General features: G+C 35.9%; 1 pseudogene; it reads right to left on the minus strand.

The window, feature by feature from the left end:
- Positions 1–18,453, minus strand: part of LOC133860313 (protein trichome birefringence-like 43) — a 44,433-nt pseudogene that overhangs the window by 362 nt on the left and 25,618 nt on the right.

The following is an 18,453-nucleotide window of genomic DNA, read 5'->3' on the forward strand; positions in this document are numbered from 1 at the left end:
GTGACATCTATCTAACTATGCAGCGGAAACAGAAATCTAATAGCGGAATTCACATCTTAAACATCTATCATAAATTAATAACAACAAGAGCCATTTAACATCTATCTGTTTAAGTCTTTCTTCAATATAAATATATGACAGAAATGACTTTATACAATAAGAAATGACATAGGCGTCACAAGCCATCAACAAAACCTATAAAATAGAGGACGCCCATGGTCCCGCAATTTTGACCATCGCTGTGAGTTTCGGTCATAATATCCCACGTACACATCTATAACACCATCATTACGACCGGAGTACCTGCAGCCAAAGGAACATCATCTATACAGTTGTGGAGGTTTGCTACATCCGTATAGGTGAAAGAGTGAGTTCACCGTCTCAGTACATAATACTGAGACCTCAGTGATATTAAACTGACTGAGTTTTTGCAATGAACCAATTTTTCCTTTTAGTCTCGCGTACACTATAACAGCTAGCAATTTATAAAATTTTGTTTTAAAACCCCCATAGCTGATATAGCAAACACCGACTATCAAAAAACATTTAAAACATACTATGTAGCTGGACTCATACGTAGAATATCCATTGGCTTGGAAGCAACTACGTACACACCCTACAATAATACTTTTATGTTGGTAGCTCAAATGCACAGAGATCTAACATTATTAACTGTGATATCACCGTACCTCAGGGCATTACAACTTCATGTCTATGGCACATAGTTGTCCATACAGTTACTAGAGTAAAACTCTGATATCCAAGCACTTCTTACTGATGTACCATGACAATCCATCTACCTACTTCCAAGTCACACTGATATCCCAACCAATAGCATCACATCCAAGTACACCAAGCTTAAAACATGCCATCTTGCTCTTTAGTACGAGCTTACTATCATTTTCCGAATATGGTTAACACCGAATCCTAGGGCATTACAACTTCATGTTTATGGCACATAGTTGTCCATGCGGTTACTAGAGTAAAACTATGATATCTAGGCACTTCTTACTGATGTACCATGACAATCCATCTACCTACTCCCAGGACACTGTATTACTCATACCGAACAATGACAATACCCTTGCACCTCAAAGCTCAATGTTCTTAAATCATGCAACTAGACGATAGAAGTATACATAAGTTCATTGCCAGTAAAACTCTTAGGCATACAAATACGTCTAGCATAAAAATTACAATATTCTAGATCATGAAAACATTACACAATTTAAACAATGATATGCATGCTAATGATTGTCTTTTCATTCCTTGTGAGGTTTACCCTCCCTTTCTTCTTATGAGGCTTACCCTCTTTTTTATTCTTATGAGGCTTACCCTCTCTTTCATTATTATGCTCATGCTCATGCTTTATGCTTTACAATTCAAACTCTATACTCCTATTCTTTGCAAATCATGCTTTCTTCAAATACGATAAACCAATCAACATGTAATTTTATCATTCTACTTTGCATAATTTAAATCTCAACTGCAGCTCACATTAAAATACTCTAAATCAATTCAACACATTTCATTCATACATCATTTCATAATATCATTGGTATTATTTGCACATAATTGAAACTACTCAAATCAACCAAAACATATATATTCAATATACAGTTGGTTCGGATTTATAAAACAACATATATATTTTGCAATCCTATAATATACAAAAATAACAGTTTCTCAGTGAGTAAAATATCACCTTGGCTGCATTGGACTCAAGACTCGAATACTTCCTTGGATTCTAGTCACTTGGACTATACATTGGAGGACCAACCGAAGTCTCCAATCATGACACAAGTCTGGAAACATTTGCAATGTCAGACTACGCTATTGAAGCTATACTCTATGAACGAGTGAAGTCTCGTGAGGGTTTGCCAGGAATGATATCCACAAACATTATTCCTACCATGTTATCCTTAAGAATGCAGCATCATAAAAATAATGGTTCTCATTCATTAGCAAGCTTAACACAATAAACTCCATCTTCACAATTTCAGGGAATTAAAAATTAAGTTACTAACACGGTATTATGAGATATCATAAGATTCAATTAGTGTAAAGTGAACTTAACACATAGTCATGAAATTTCAAAAATTAATCTCAATCATGAATGGTTCAACACTCAAAATTCGTTGGACTCCCCATTAGATAAAACAACCAAGGCATATATATTTATTATTATTATTTTTATATATATGCAGGCTGTGCAATGCTTAGCTCCCTTAAGCTTTCTAATTGACCCATGTAACGAGTGTTAGGTCAATGACTCCCAAACCAGATGATTTTAGGGCATTAGGTGTAAAACACCCTAAAGACTTACTAACTCGAGTCAAAAAGGCTACGAAGCTAAACTTAGCCATTTTATCAATCAAAACAAACTTCCACCTTTTGACGCGAATACTCAATGCTTAATGAGGCAAGAGATCCGGTTACTCAGCGAAAAGCTCAAAGTGATCAATATTATTCTCTCTTTCTTTCTTTCTTTTTCTTTTTCTTTTTTTTTTTTTTTTTCTTTTCTTTTCTCTTTTCTCTTTTTATTTTTTTATTTTTTTATTTTTTTTTATTTTTTATTTTTTATTTTTTTTTATGCTAAGGTTATTCCTCCAACAAGTTACCCAACTGCATCCAAGATATTGATAACAGACATAACCGATTTCAAATTTCATACCCCACAAACTTCGTGCTAGTGTGCTTGTGAGAATCAAATTGAAACAAGTAATATCTCATGCTGCTAAAGAAAATAACAAACTCTAAATTCCCTAGTCAAGTGATCATGTGTTCATCATGTTAAGCTCACCAATGAAATACAAATCAGGATTTAAGTTCAACCAAATTCTTAAAGATAACATAGCAAAATATTGGATAGTGTTTTGCTCTTCCATACCCCCAAACTTGAATCACACATTGTCCCTAATGTGTGTATAGAACTGAACATAACAATAAGAGGAAAGGGATACCTGAATGAGCAGATGTGGGGCATGTCATACCCCCAAACTTGGTTGTAAAAACACATGTCCTAAAAAAGAGAGTGATACTCCAACCAAATACTAGTCAAGTGCAACACATTATTGTAAAAATATAAACTAAGAATGAAACAACAATGGAGAAGATAAACCTGGAAGGAGATTATGTACCCTGGCCCGATAGAGGACTCGAGCGTACAGGGCTTGTGCTCGAACCAATGAAGCTGACTCATTTAGTCAAAATATGTGAGATCCGTCAAGCCAACAGAATCCACATCCTTGATGCGCTCAGTGCTCTCTGACCTTTAAGTTTAAATTTGAAGCACCAATCTTTTCTTCTCTTTGACCAAAGAGAATAAATTTTACCTACAAAAAGGTAATTTCGAATGCCCGCATATCGAGGTAGATCCCTCTGAGTATTCTCAAACGGTTTCTCATTTGAAAGGGAATCATGAACTGTAATAGAATGAGAAGAATACACAAGGAAGTTTTCTACCTTGATGGTCTCTTTTTGCTCTTCTAATATCCCTAACAAACTACTCTCTTGACCTCTTGGTAAATCACAAGCAATAGGGGCTCGGGGTTCATATGGCGTCTCGAGAATAAGAGTGGGTGATGAAAGAGCCTCAGTGCTCACTTCCTCGCCTTTTGCCCGATGTAGAGCTTGTGGGGCCTCAATTTGCTCCTCCTTCCTCTCTTCCCCGTGAGTTTCGACCACTTCTCCATCCTTCATTGTAGTGATGGCTTGCTCATTATAAAAAGTACTCTCATTTACCACTTAGTGTCCATCAAGATTGGCCACCAACTATCTTTGAAGCTCTTCTTCTTCTATATTGAGGTGGTTCATGATTTGTTTAAAGTGAGCATCCATCCTGGCTTCCATCTTGGTGAAGAATTGAGGGGTATATTTTTCCTGGTGAGATTGTTGTTGTGGAAGCCAGTAGATGGGAGATGGCTCCTCTTCGTGAGCTTCTATCTTGGCAACGGATTCAGAGTGAGAGTTCAATGTCTGACCGAGAGAGGTCACTGTCTGAGTGAGTTTTTGATTGATCTCACCCATAAGTTTCAATATCTGAGCTTGAACGTCAGAATCTAATTGAGGTGATGGTGTAGCCTGAGAAAAAGGCTGCCAGTTATCCTCAAAGTCAGCACAATATGGAGATGATTGCCATTGCTGGTGGGGAGGATGGAAGTTAGATGGTGGATAGGCCGCTTGATCATCGAACTGCGGATATGCCTGATGGTACAGTTCATGAAATTGTGGAGCGTAATTTTCAGGAGCTTGAGCTTGCCATGAGATATTAGACTGGTTACTCCATCCCGGATGATCGGAATCACAATAAGGCTTATTCCTCGGTCTAGAGAACTGTGTGTTCATATGATCATAAGAATAGTTAGAAAACTGTCCTGCAGTAGGACAATCTTTAACATGATGATAAGGACTATAGCAATATGAACATGGTTCATGAGGTGTTGTAATGCCTCCCCACATGAACTAAATTGACAAAAATAAAACAAAATAACAAAATAAAATAAAAACAAAAAAATAAAAATAAAGAAACCAAAATTAAAATAAAATAATAAAAAAAAAAGAATCAAGTTAAATTCAATCTTTAAAACTTAATAACATAACCGTTTGCAGTCCCCGGCAACGGCGCCAAAAATTGATGTGGTCTTTTGTTTACCAAAATATATCAATAATAAAATTACCACTCGCAATAGGATGAATCCTTATAGGATAGGGCTATGTTGAGGGTGTCGAACCTCAAGGATTGCGTAGGTATTATTATCAAGCTTATCGAGATTAAATATAACTTAATTTAAAATATGTTTGATTTTTGTTTTCTTAAAATAAATGCATAAAAGTAAAAGACATAAATTTAAAGATAGTAGGGATGAGATAAAGAATAGGGGATTGATTTCACCACTCACCGCATAACAATGGTCAATAATAAATTAATAAGGAAAGTTCATACTATGCATGATAAAGGGCTCGTCTCACTCGAGTAGTCAAGAAATTACCTCTAAAGAATAAGTATAATCCATCTTCGGTTGGCACGGACCGTCCACCAAACCACTAAGATGCAGTACGACCCATCTTCCCTAGGCATGGACTAGCTACGTCTTTAATATGATACACATAATCAATGGAATAGTATAACCCATCTTCGGTTGGCACGGACTGTCTACCTAAATTACACTAAACTAGGGTGTAGTACAATCCGTCTTCCCTAGGCATGGTCTATCTATACCTCTTGATCATATATCAATTAAAACCGTTGTATAACAATCATTCACATAATCACAAAAAATATGAAGGATTGAGTTCAATCAATATAAAAGACTTTCTAAGACAAGATAAGAAATTCATAATGATTGAATATAAACATTAAAATCAATTCTCACAGTTATACAACCATCATGCATAGAGAAAATCTCAAACTAAAATACAATTAAACCATTGTTACTTGGAAAGGGCTACATCAACACCCTATTAGGAATTTAGCCACTCATCGTAGTGCTGGGATGGCTACCTGCCATGTTCTTCTCCTATTCAACTTGTCAGGCCTCCAAGAAGAATTTCTGTCTAAATCTAATTAAGCATAAGCCCAAGCACCAAGCACACCTTCTCTTGAAGCTTAGGGGTCTATTTATAGGGAGCACACATGTCCTAGAAGCCCTTAGAATTCCAGAAAAATTGTCTCTTGAGTCTTCTTGTCCAAGTAGGAGATTGAAACTTCAATCCAAGTAGGAAAAGGATTCCAAATTCGGCAAGAATTGCGGTCTTTTATTGCGAGGAAATTTCAGCATAGTAAACGTTCGAATTAGAGAAAAGCTATTTATGACATATTTGTTGAATATTTTATTAGCTTTCTAACGCCACCAATTTCATTGCAATCCAATATTTGAAGCAAAAGTTATGATCCAAACACTGAGACATATGTAGAATCCAAATTTGAATCCAATCCGATTTTGACTCTTAGTGGAGAAATTTCGATTTAATCCTTCACTTGATTTGATTAAACTTAACCACATAATATAGGTATTCTATTATGATTGGTTAAGCTTAAACATATCTTCTAGGTCTTCTCAAAGTGTGCTTTAAGCCCAAAATTAATAGAATTAATTGCATCTTTATTTAAAACCTGAAAACATTAAAACAACACAAAATCAAACAAATAACAATGCTAAGGAATTAACATATGCAAGTTAAGGGGCTTGAATGTGCAACATTCAGCGCTTATCACCCATGATAAAATGATAAAATCACTTTGTTTAACCTTAGTACACTAACCCCTTAAATAATTTGTTTACTTTGTCTCTTCACCTTTCTTAATTAAATCCTCAACTGTGATTTCACCACACTAAACCTATTATTATTATTTATTATTCTAACTCTGTTTCTCTGTCTTAAACTCATTTTATTTTGATAATATAAATATTATCACCTATAATATAATTATTATTCTCATCTATTTAATAAATATAATTTTATTAAATGTTGAACTCCTATTTATTTTCTTGGTCTTTACATTAATGGTGATTGTTGATTCTCATCATATCAACTGTTAATTACAAACAACAGAGCAATTAAAATCGTCTATCTGTTTAATGCTTAAATCATAGTGTTATTTACATAGCAAGAGAATGGCTAACAAATACATGTGTCACAAGCAATACGAGCCATATACAAAATAACTATGAAAGGGACCGTCCAAGCCCGACCCAACTACTATCTGAGCGAGAAGCTTTCAGAAACATTGAAAGTAGTAGAGACATTACACTCACCTGGAAGATCCACTTTATAAGCATTATCATTAATTTTTCAAGAATTTGGAAAGGTCCATTTCCTCGAGAATGCAATTTAGTCCTTCTATGGGATATGAATCTTTCTTTGCGCATGTGAACCCAAACCCAATCTTCTGGTTCAAAGATGACTCGCCTTCGCCCTTTATTTGCTTGGGAAGCAAACTTTTCATTCTTCTGTGCAAATTGAAGCTGTATCCTCTCATGAATTGACTTCAACAATTCAGCCTTCCTGCGTCCATCCAAACTACTCCTTTCATCAATAGGTAAAGACATCAAATCTAATGGAGTAAGTTGATTAAAACCATAAACAAATTTCAAGGGAGAATAAGTAGTAGTATTCATAGTCCTATTATATGCAAACTCTATAAATGGTAAACAATTCTCCCAAGTTTTTAAATTCTTTTGAATGACAGTACGTAAAAGTTGAGTTAGAGTCCTATTGGCTATTTCAGTCTATTCGTCAGTCTGTTGGTGACAAGTAGCAGAAAATAAAAGTTTGGTACCTAATTTTTCCCATAAAACCTTCCAAAAGTATCTAAGAAATTTAATATCCTATTAGAAACAATACTCCTAAGTACACAATGGAGTCGCACTATTTCCTTGAAAAACAAATCAGCTATGTTGGTAGCATTATCTGTTTTATGGCATGCAATGAAATGTGTCATTTTACTAAATCTGTCCACTACCACAAAAGTAGAATCTCTACCCTTTTTTGTCCTAGGCAGCCCCAAAATAAAATTTGTCCAAGTGGTTACAATATATATATTAACATTTGTGCTTTTGCTTTTTTTTGACATTGAGAGCACAATTTTTAATTTAATAAAATCGAGATTTGTGCTTGAGGCATTTATAAATCAAAATATTCATGAAATTTTTCATCAAATAGATAACAGAAATGACGAGATATCCTTCTAATAACATCCTGATCACTTTTGAAAATATAAAAAATAAATAAAAAAATAGCTTGAGGCATAATTGTATTCTTATGTTTATTATCTACTTGATAGAAAATACTAATGGAGATCTCAATTTAGAAATCTTGGAAGCACAATTCTTGATTTCATTAAATTGAAAATTGGGGTTGCCATGTAAGAAAACATGAAAGCATGATGAGATTGTGACATAATTTTTCAAAAATTTACATCTATGGTTACCTATTTCTATTTCTATTTCTATAGTTTATAAATCCAAGTAACTGACACAAACCTTGGGTAGAACTCCCCCTTGAAAATCGGCTTGTAAAGGGAGTGTGCCCAAGAGCTTATATACACATGGTTAATATTAGATTTAACCCATGTGTGACACAAGGGTCGTAACATACCACCACTCTTCCGCAGCCGACGTCCATGACGGTCTACTCTATCAAAACTTACCTGATGGTAGCCCTTTCTCTTTGGGTAACTCCATTCACTTATCAGTATTTTAATCCAGCTCGTAGGGTCACCTTTTTCGTGAATCGAACTCGTGACGTGGTGTTTGACTCTGATACTAAATGATACAACATTTTAGATAAAACTCATCCTTGAAAACTAGCTTACAAGGGGAGGGTGCACAAGAGCTTATATATACATAGTTAATATTAGACTTAACCCATGTGAGACACATGGATTGTAACATAAGTGTTACAAGTCTACAACCTAGTGCAAAGATAGCCCAATTAGAATTCGGGTTTAGCTCATAAATCATGGATTTATTGTCCCCTTTAGGAGAATAATGAATTTATTATCCCTATTGATGTGAACCCCGTCAAGAATAACGAGACCCAACAACGAAAGGGAACCCAAGACCGTTCTAAGGACAGATTCGAATGGAAAAACCTCAACCCGTTGTTTATGACAAACAAGAACCTCGGTATAAGGAAGACGCCACAAACGGTGGTGGAAATTCTGTTTGATAAGTCGAGATGAACGCCACGGGAAATCCCGATAAGTTCGAGTAGTTCTTCAAAGAACCAAAGAGAATAAAACCTCACAAGTTTTATGAATCATCAATGTCTCCTCGATTACATGGTAGGTACACCTATTTATACAAGAAAATTACTTGCGGAGAAAGTAGTTCTAATCCTAATAAGTAAACAAATCAATTCCTAGCAAGGAAAGAAAATAAAGTCCAAATCAATTCCTAGCAAGGAAAGAAAATAAATAAAGATCTTAGGTAGGTAAAGAAAATAAGTCTTGCAATCCGATCCTTCTAAATTAACGAACAATCTCAGCAGTTCTTAGCCTTGACCGGATCCTTCTAGAACTTGAATCAAGGTGACAATTCTTTGTTGCCCACGTGGATCATGCTCAATGGGCCTCCCCGAATTTGCTTGAGCCCATAACTCTTGGATGAGTCCGTTGAGCACATCCTTGAACTTCTTTGCTCGTGCTCTCGTAACCGGCCCAATTGGTACTTGAACGAGATCCTTCGAAGCGGTGCCTTGATCTCCATCATTCCCCTCCTCTTGAAAAGGATTTGCCCTCAAATCATCACCTACATCAAAAGGACTCAAATCAGTAACATTAAAAGTGGTACTGACATTGTACTCACCAGGTAAATCTAGCTTGTAAGCGTTGTCATTGATACGCTCGAGGACTTGAAAAGGGCCATCTCCTCTTGGGAGCAATTTGGAACGTCTTTTCACCGGGAATCTTTCTTTTCTCATATGCAGCCAAACCCAATCTCCGGGTTCAAAAACCAGGTTGCGACGTCCCTTGTTGGCTTGTGTGGCATATTGTTCCGTTCTTCGCTCAATGTTGAGTCTTGCTTTCTCTTGTTCTTCTCCCCACCGAAATCCAACGTTCTTCTTGATCACTTCGGTAAGCGGTGCGGCAAAGCTACTGAAGTCCTTCACGAACCGCCAGTAGAAACTAGTAAGTCCATGAAAACTACGAACATTACCTACACTTGTGGGGCTCGGCCAATCTTGGATTGCACGTACCTTCTCCTCATCAACCTGTATACCTTGTGCACTAACAACAAATCCCAAAAATACAAGCTTATCGGTGTAAAATGTGCACTTCTTTAAATTAGCAAACAACTTTTCTTTCCTTAGCACATCTAAAACGGATTTCAAATGTACTACATGATCGTCTATGTTCTTGCTATAAATGAGTATATCATCAAAATAGACAACAACAAATCTGCCTATAAATGCACGCAAAACATGGTTCATAAGTCTCATAAAGGTGCTCGGAGCATTAGTCAAACCAAAAGGCATAACTAACCATTCATCTCCTTCTTTTATCCTAATTTGATGATAACCACTTTTTAAATCAATTTTAGAAAATATGCAAGAACCATGCAGCTCATCTAACATATCATTTAAGCGTGGGATAGGATGACGATACTTTATCGTTATGTTGTTGATGGCCCGGCAATCAACGCACATTTGCCACGTCCCATCCTTCTTAGGTACAAGTAAGACCGGAACCGCACATGGGCTCATGCTCTCCCTCACGTGCTCTTTCTTCAACAATTCACTTACCTGCCGTTGAAGCTCCTTTGTCTCCTCGGGATTGCTCCTATAAGGTGGTCGGTTTGGGATGGTTGCACCGGGAACTAAATCAATTTGATGTTCAATCCCTCGGATTGGAGGTAACCCATGTGGTGTTTCCTCGGGGAAGACATCCTCGTACTCCTGCAAAAAGAGAAACAATAGAACTAGGCAAAGCAAGGTCAAGTTCGTTATTGTTTAAAAGTGCCTCTTTGTACAAAAGTACAATCATCGGCTGTTTTGAAAACATTGCCCGCTTGATCTCACTCACTTTTGCATAAAAATTCTTTTGTTTTCTCTCTGATTTTCTCTCAAGGGCCGAACTTTGATTTTCTTTCTCTCTCTAATTTTTCTCGGCCTCTCTCTGTTTTTCACTCTTTTTCTTTTGCTCACTCTCTTTCTTTTGATCACTCTCCTTTTGTAATCTCACTTGATCCTCGTATACTTGCTGCGGTGTCAATGGTACAAGAGTGATTGATCATTGATTAAGTACAAAAGAGTACTTGTTCGTAAAGCCATCATGCTTCACTTGCCTATCGAATTGCCATGGACGCCCTAGCAATAAGTGTCCCGCCTGCATCGGTACTACATCACACAACACTTCATCTTCATATTTACCGATTCGAAATGCAACTAACACTTGCTTGTTCACCCTTATCTCACCACTATCATTTAGCCATTGCAACTTGTACGGTCTAGGGTGCTTTATCATGGGCAATCCCAATTTCTCCACCATAATTGTGCTTGCAACATTAGTACAACTACCACCATCAATAATCACACTACATACCTTGTCTTTAACGTAGCACTTTGAGTGAAAGATGTTCTCCCGCTGTACTTCATCAACTCCTTTTGCTTGCAAGCTCAATGCTCTCCTCGCCACCAATGTCAATGCGTCAGGGGCTAAATACTCCTCATCGGAAACATCCTCCAATGGCGGCATGTTGTCGGTGTCGGAATCCTCATTATCGGTCACAATTTCTCCATTGGCTTGCAACACCATGGCTTGCTTGTTTGGACATTGACTTGCTATGTGGCCCCTGCCTTGACATCTAAAACACTTAATATCACGATTCCTAGAGGTTGAGGCTTCGGTTTTACCTTGAGGAACATGGCTGGTGGTTGCGGACTTGGGCTCGGGTTTGGGCGTTTGTGAATTGTCCAGCGGCTTGGCATGACTCGATTTCCAAGAGGTAGAACTAGAGTTATGGCCTGCACGTGTCCCACTCCCTCTCTTGAGTTGTTGTTCCACTTTGATAGCCATATGCACCATATCTTCCAATTCCACATAATGCTGCATCTCTACCTTATCATGGATCTCCCGGTTTAAGCCAAGTAAAAATCTAGCCATTGTAGCCTCCCGATCTTCCTCTACATTAGCGCGGATCATAGCAATCTCCATCTCCTTGTAGTAATCCTCTACGCTTCGACTCCCTTGTCTAAGACCTTGTAGCCTTTTGTACAACTCTCGGTAGTAGTAACTTGGAACGAACCGTTTTCTCATCACTACTTTCATCTCCTCCCATGTGTCTATTGGACGTTCTCTATTCCGCCTCCTGTTTATCACAAGCTGATCCCACCAAGTAATAGCATATTCAGAAAATTCAATCACAGCTAATTTTACCTTCTTTGTCTCGGAGTAGTTGTGACAATCAAACACGAACTCCATCTTCTTCTCCCATTCAAGATATGCCTAAGGATCAGATCTACCTTGAAAGGACGGAATCTTCATCTTAATACCACCCAAGTTGTTATCTTCATGATTCCTAGCTTCTCTAAATCTTCCTCCAGGTCTCCTCTTGTTAACAATGGAACCCCGATCTTCTTCTTCATCAAAACCAGACCCATAACGCTCTTCATCCTCCTCCCTTGGTGGAACTCTTTCCCTTCTACGAAAATTACGACCGTTTTGTGGTTGCTCCTCACGTCTATTCTCCATCTGATCTATCCGTTCGTAAACCTGCTCCATCTCCATCTTCATCACTCACCTCATCTCACTCATCATGACCTCCATAAACATTTTCGGATCAGCCAATTTTGTATCACCTTCGACAATGCTCTTACCACTATCGTGAGACATGATTGCTGCAAAACAAAGGTTAGAAAGAAAAAAAGATCCTCACGAATCACTCCCTTACGTGTTTACACTCAAGAAGGTGGATCACTCTCCACTCGTGTTTCACTCAAAATAATATAGCTTTTACCCTCTGATGTTCTCACCACTCTTGCCTTTTTCCACTCGATAATTCTCTCTTAGTTCTTTTGAAACTAAACAAACAACTCAAAATTTCCAGCAACAATTCACCCAGAACTACTCAAGGAATTTCATATTTGAACACAAGGAATATGGAAATTTTTAGATTAGAAATAGAAGGAATATGACAGTTTGGAATTTTGGAAGCACAGAATAATGATTTTTTTTTTTTTTTTTTTTTTTTTTTTTTTTTTTTTTTTTCTAGTCACAAGCAGCAATAATAATTGTAATTGCCAAAAACAATTGATCAGATTTCAACAAGCACATGAAACTATACAAAGGACAATTGAAAGCGACGTGTAAATCAAATTTGGAAATTGTAGATATGGAAAGAAAAATCCAAATCTTGAAATTATTGATCAGATTTCAACAAGGACATGGAAATAGACAAAAGGACAATTGATAACGACATGTAATTCAAAGATGGAAGTTGCAGAAATGGAAAGAAAATCCAAATCTTGAAATTATTGATCTGAAAATTAAAGCAAAGATTCGCGTAATCAATTAAGAATGGAATTCAAATCTGAAAATTTCAAATCTGAAAAATTAAAGCAAAGATTCGCGAAAATCACAAATCTGAATTTTGACACGATTTTTTTTTTTTTTTTTGATGATTAGCAACTGGCTTTTAAGAATAATGAAATAAAATTTCAAAATAGTGATGTGAAGGGATATGCAAACCTGAACTAGAAACTGAGCTCTGATACCAAATGATGTGAACCCCGTCAAGAATAACGAGACCCAACAACGAAAGGGAACCCAAGACCGTTCTAAGGACAGATTCGAATGGAAAAACTTCGACCCGATGTTTATGACAAACAAGAACCTCGGTATAAGGAAGACGCCACAAACGGTGGTGGAAATTCCGTTTGATAAGTCGAGATGAACGCCACGGGAAATCCCGATAAGTTCGAGTAGTTCTTCAAAGAACCAAAGAGAATAAAACCTCACAAGTTTTATGAATCATCAATGTCTCCTCGATTACATGGTAGGTACACCTATTTATACAAGAAAATTACTTGCGGAGAAAGTAGTTCTAATCCTAATAAGTAAACAAATCAATTCCTAGCAAGGAAAGAAAATAAAGTCCAAATCAATTCCTAGCAAGGAAAGAAAATAAATAAAGATCTTAGGTAGGTAAAGAAAATAAGTCTTGCAATCCGATCCTTCTAAATTAACGAACAATCTCAGCAGTTCTTAGCCTTGACCGGATCCTTCTAGAACTTGAATCAAGGTGACAATTCTTTGTTGCCCACGTGGATCATGCTCAATGGGCCTCCCCGAATTTGCTTGAGCCCATAACTCTTGGATGAGTCCGTTGAGCACATCCTTGAACTTCTTTGCTCGTGCTCTCGTAACCGGCCCAATTGGTACTTGAACGAGATCCTTCGAAGCGGTGCCTTGATCTCCATCACCTATTAGGAAAATAAGGAGACTTGCTCATAAAGTAGTATATCCGGTAGGAAAATAAGAGATTTGTCTCACTTTAGAATTAGATTTGCTATTTACTTTATTTCTATTCTTACTATGTAACCTTCTATTTAAACGTGAAAATTGATCAATAAAATTATGAGAAGTTTCTAGTAGTTGTTTTAAAAGGTTTAGGGTTCCTCGAACTACCCTAAAATTAGGCTCCCAGGATTTCTCGAATTATCCTACCAATTTATCATTCTAGTTGATTTTTCATCCCTCATTACAGAGGACTGTAATAGTAACTAAAAAGAAAAAAGAAAAGAAAAAAGAAGGTAAGAAAAAAATTGTCCCAATAAGATTCTTTATAAGTGGAGGTATTTGACAATTTTACGACTTTGATCTGTGCCTGTCTCTTCCTCTTCCTCTCCCTCTCGAATTAGGATCCTCTCAAATTATCTGCTCGAATTTAAGAGAATTCAGGCAAGTGATTGTGAGAGATCTCTTATAGAACCCACCTAAGCGGGTAAGTGATTAGGCAGTCCAATTTTTATTTGGTCAAGTGAGTTTTATAAATGGTCTCTCATAATTACCTACTCAAATTCTCTCAAATTCGGACAAATAATTTAAGAGGATCCTGATCCTTCCCTCATCCTCATCCTCTTCCTCTCCCTCTCTCTCTCTCCCTCGTAATAAATAATAATGAAGTTAAAGACTCCTGGTTTCTAGTGTGAACGAAGTACGAAGCACTTTGAACATCCTCAGTCAAAGCCTCATTATATCATCAATGCCGGAGCCCACTGGCCAGTGGGTCTTGGAGAGACAAAAGACTTGTAACATCATTCAAGTTATACGAGTTTTAAAGCAGTCACTTTGACAGTGAAGTATGTGGGAATTGCTTTTATTCAATTGGTCAATAATTGCGAGCTCTTCTTGTAATATATATTGTCGTTCCTTTATTATATTTGGAGTAATGCTACACATCATCTCCTTGTCCTCTTTTTGTCCTCCCAAATTTGATGTGACTCTTAAAATCACCATTGAATTTATGATAGATTATTATTGAATTTTGATCTAATGGTGATTTTAAGAGCCACATCAATTTTGGGAGGATAAAAGGAGGATAAGAGGATGATGTGTAGCATTACTCTTATATTTGTGATATTCATATAGGACAACATGTGTGGGTTTTAAATTCTATGGTTGGGAAGATGAGACGGCCATAAAAATGCAACATGTGTTCACATGTTCAATTTTTTGTTAAATTTTTTGTTCGAATTTGGACATGTGATTGTGAGTGACCACTTATGGGATCCACTTGATAAAAAAAGAAAAAATTAATTATTCAAATAGATCTTATAAGTAGTATCTCACAATTATCTGTCTCAATTTTCTCAAATTCAAATAAATAATTAAAAAAAAAAAACCTATACCATAGGTGGTGGGTGCTTACAAAGCGCGCATATGGGAAAAGAAGTCCATGAAATTGATTGCTAGCTGCCTCTTCTTGTCCACATTTAAGATTCTCTCTTCTAGTGCAGCTAACCTATTCAATTTTTATTATTATTTAACACTTACTGGTATAAGTTATTAATTGTAATTTATATGAACAATTTATGACCCACTTGATAAACTCTTAATATTGAACTGTACGTTATTTAATGCTAATCCTATTAAACTGTACGTTAGTCAATTAAGATAAGTGAACTCCTACTTTGATGGGAAGTGGAGTTATAAATGAATAACTATACCATATAAATATACACAAAATCCAATAATTTGGTGTTTGTGCTTTAGACCCAGACTTAGAAAGATTTTATAGTTATGAATTCTAGAATGTTCTTTTATCAATTTATTGTGAATTTATAAAATGTTACATGTGGTATCATAGCTAGATTAAATGACTTTTCATTCATTTGTATGCAAAGCAAACAAAGCTACGCCATATGAATTGCACTTATTAATTGTTCATTTGTTCATAATGAAATACATACGTTTTGGTGTTGCCGATCTAATGATAAATACAAAAATAGTGTATAGCATTATATTACTCAATTTGTAATTGGCTGTATCTTTTTGCTGCAATGATTGTCGTATATATGCTTGCATATGACGGATGGTAATCCTCCGGTAAAGCACGTTTCTATATCCGAAATATCAACTTCTTTTAATTTTATCATGACTTTTAATTATCCGGCAAAGCACCACTCTTTTACGTAAAACATTATCATGACATTTAATTTGTCATTTAGTTATCATATTGCACAAGAATTTTAGTGTCCTTTAGTTATCATATTTCATGACTATTTGTTTTAAGTAAAGTGTTTTTAGTATACTAAAAATTTTGGTGCACAGTTAGAAACATTGGCAGATGCTAGGATTTTGTATCAACATGTTTGTCATTCGCAAAAATTTCAGTGCTATCCAAATTTATTGCTTTAAATGATTCGAGATCAATGTTTTCGTAGTAAATATATATATATTTTCCTTCAATTATTTGATCATTGTTTTATTTCATGTGTTAATTTTCATGTTGATTTTATATATGAATATTTCCTCAATTAATGTTAATGGTATATTATGACTATTCGTTTTACATTATTAATGTTTCAAATTGAAAGCTATATTATGAAATAGTTTGGCGATCACCAAAGTGACTAAACTACAAAGATTAGAGTAATGCTACATGTCACCTCTATGTCTTCCTTGTGTCCCCCCAAAATTGATGTGGCTCTTAAAATCACAATTGGATTAAAATCTAATAGTGATCTATCATAAATTCAATGGTGATTTTAAGAGTCACATCAGTTTTGGGGAGACATAAGGGGGACATGGGATTGACATGTAGCATTACTCGAAAGGCTAATAGATTTCAAGTCATGTGTTTGAAACTTAATACCCATATTCTAGGTATTAAGATAATGACATTGCAAATGTTTTGATAGTTTTTTTAATAATAAGAATATTTTATATTGGCTCAAAGGTACACCGCATCTTAAGTGATTGATTAACTGAGATATGATAATTACTATGTATCCTTAATTGAGAGTTGGAATCGGATACCCAATTGTAATGGACATATCGAATTATGGATGCATTAATAATTATTTTTAAAAGGTAAAAGAGAATCACCACTATGATTATATTCTTTAGCTTATTGTAATTTCCATCCCAAGGTGAATTGTAGTAGTACTAGAGGTGAAAATGTGGGCGGATAACTGCTATCCACTACCTGCCGCATATGCGGATGTGGTTATCAAAACTCATTATCCACATATACGGATACGGATAGTGATTTTAGAGTATGCGAATGCGATTAATAACCGCATCTGCATATATATATATATTGTTGATCTCTTGGTTTCGGGTTTCATAGGAACCTTCCAAACCTGGTGGGAAAAGCATCTCACCAATGAGTCTAAAGCCAGCATAAGAAGTGATGTTAAAACCAATGAGGAAGAAATTCATATATATATATATATATATCATTTTAAAGTAATACCTCACCATATTGAAATTTTTTCTTTTCTTTGGGCAGTCAAAATCCCGATTACTCTATAAGACAATGATCATCTATGGTTGATAATCATGAAATTTGGTATCGGTCATAACATTTGGCATGCAACTCCAAATGGACTGAAACCTTTTTCGTTGGAAAGATACAATTCTAAACTTCAAAATAGACCTAGGAATGACTTGGAAATGATGGATAATTGGACGGCCACAAGGGTTTTTAGAAGTCTCTAGACTGCATCATGATTTCTTCAATTTGGACCTTTACATTCTGTTGAGCCTGTTGACTTAATTGGGCTGAAGCATGGGGACTTTGTTAAATCATCCTTGTTGGGTATACCCATATTAGCTGGCCCGCATCATTCTCACCGGGTTGGAGAGAATTCGTCCTCGAATTCAGATGATTCTTGTCCCGATCCTTCGAATGCCCAATCAATTCGTTCCATCCCTTTCTTTTCAAAAGCAAAACAATGTAACATACCACAAGAAATAATTCCTCACTAATCACCACAAGACTGCAATGATCAATTTGAAAACTTTTGGTAATAGATTTTCAAAGAACTCTAGCTTCACACAATTGTCACACATCTTCTCCCGTTTATAAGCCATTAATTATTTTCCAAAAAAGATCAACGATCTCTTCACTTTTAAACATAAAATTCTTCTTCGCATAAAAATATTAAAAGCATTAACGTAAAGAGAATTTGATAAAATATTTTCTACCCCAAGGAAATCAACTTTGTTGACATCTAAATCAAAGACTTCACTTTTAGGGCTTTCATCAAGCACATGATGTGTAGAACTCTCATCAACAAAATTTTCAATATCATCTGAGATATTTACCTTTTCTAATGGTTCCTCTTTCTCACGATAAATATTGTAGATTAGTGGAGAGACCCAATATACTATAGATTCATTCTCTTGACCATATGACAAAGAACCTCCCAATAGATCTTCATCATTGATATTGATATCATAGGTTGGTGGAGAATCCCAATCGACGAATCCTTGTGAAGGAT

The sequence above is a fragment of the Alnus glutinosa genome, chromosome 2, assembly GCF_958979055.1.
Source record: "Alnus glutinosa chromosome 2, dhAlnGlut1.1, whole genome shotgun sequence".
Lineage (NCBI taxonomy): Eukaryota > Viridiplantae > Streptophyta > Magnoliopsida > Fagales > Betulaceae > Alnus > Alnus glutinosa.